Here is a 2,074-nt window from a genome sequence, read left to right on the forward strand (position 1 = left end):
GGACCTGGGAGACTCTCAAGGGCCTCCCCACAGCTCCCTTGGTTCAGGTTCTGAACCCCTACCTTGGAGGAGGCCGTGGTCCCCTCTTCCCCATGGGCAGCTCCTCCACCAGAGGCCCACGCCCAGCCCCCTGCTGCCTCTGCCTCCTGCCTCCTGCCTGACAGCTCCTCACTGACTTGTTTTCTTCCACCTCAGACTCACTCAGGTCTCTCTCTCTGAAATGCAGGCCACAGGGACACACAGAACCACACCGTCCCCCAGCTTACTGAGGGGCCAGCCCTGCCCCTGCTTCTCTTGGGAGCCAGGCCTGAGGAGTGCTGTCTCCGTGCGCTGGCACCACCACGTCCCCTCCCCTGCAGCCTTGCTGTTGGGCTCCTCTTCTGGTCTGAGCTTCTCTCCAAGGTGCTGAACGTGGCTCTGCGCCGCAAATCCTGGACGCATTCAGTCCGTGATGTCCTCAAACTCTCTTTGGTATTTCACCCACTGAACTGGGATCCAGTCACTTGCATCATGAGACTCTCAACCTCACAGCTACTCAGGAGCTCCATATCTTCCCATCTCCAGGCCTTTGAGCCCACTGCTGTCCACCTATGTCTCACCTAGGATGCTTGGCTCCCTCCGGCACCACATGCCTCCCTCCTGCACCCCAGCCCAGCCTGGTGTTCAGAACCACACTCATGAGCTACCTCGTCTCAGACCCACCAAGGGACCCAGCTTCCATCCACTGAAGCCCCCAGCACTTTGACAACCCCTAACCCAGCCTCCTGGTTCTGAATCTGCCTCCCCACTTCCCCCACTAGCCCAGAGCAGAGAAGGACACAAACAGCAGGTGCCCAGTACAGGCCAGTGTTCATAAAGGGCTCACACATCTGCTCCAGCAGATCCCAGGAGTCCTCAGAGCCAGCCTGTTCTAAGAAAAGGGAATAGCACTCAGGGGACACAGGACAGGTGGAGGGCAGGGCATAGAGGGGGAGGAGATGGCCTAGCAGCACAGGTGCCTGCCAATGCCCACCCAGTCGGGGGTCAGTGGGAGCCAGGGCTCTCAGGCTGGGGTCAGGATGGGCCCTGAGGGGAGCCCAGGACAGCCCAGCCTGCACCCAGTGGAAACCCTCAGCTCCCTGGGTTTCCCTGGACCTGGACCACCATGCCTACCTCAGGGGATTAAAGCATCACTTACTTGTCTGAGGTGAGATTCATGAGGATGTGGCCACGTGTGGAGTAGGTGATGAAGGACATCTGCAGCCTAGGGCTGGGGAGGAAGCACATGCTCGTGAGATAATGACACAGGCTCAAAATGAAGCCAGTGAGTAGCCAGGAAGGAGGTGCATGCCCATCACTCTACTCTCCACCCCAACTCTTCTGCTTTGCTGTCCATTTCCTAAACCCTGGAAGTTCCTGTAACTTTCATGAAGGATTTTAGGAATCCTGGTGAAGGAGGCCTGTGGAGATGTGGGCCTTCTTGGAAGAGAGTGCCAGGATGGCATCCTTCTCCAACCTCATACTCCAGTGCCCCACAAAGCATCTCACTCTGTCTCTCAGACACACACGAACACACACACATGCACTTGCACACTGCACACACCAGGAGATAGACACCTATGCACTCTTGCATGAGGACTTCCCAACTGGCCTCTCCTGGTCTGTAAAATTCTTTGTACCTTCACTCATCTTCCCTTCTTTACAGCCTTCCCTGCCTTGTCTCCTCTCATCTCAGAAAAGTTATTCTCCTTCTTGGCAGCTATTCGTATACACCCCTCCCTATGTTCTCCCAGGCCACTGTCTTGTGGTCCATTGACCCTCATCATATTTTAGCTAAATTGCTACAGTGGTTCCTAGGTAAACTTTCCACTCCTCCTTGCTCTTGTTATAACACTTACCAACAATATTAAACTTTCCTTCCTGGCACACAAGTGTGACCATGTCAGACCCCTGCCCAAGAATTGTTTATAGCTTCATATTGTTCACAGCAGGAAATCCAAGCCCCCTGACTTGGCATTATGAGCCTTGGTGGCCTGGGACCAAGTCTGTCCTGTCCAGCCTCATCTCCCAGCTTTCCTCTGAGTTAACCCTGTCC

The sequence above is a fragment of the Vicugna pacos genome, chromosome 11 (assembly GCF_048564905.1).
Source record: "Vicugna pacos chromosome 11, VicPac4, whole genome shotgun sequence".
NCBI lineage: Eukaryota > Metazoa > Chordata > Mammalia > Artiodactyla > Camelidae > Vicugna > Vicugna pacos.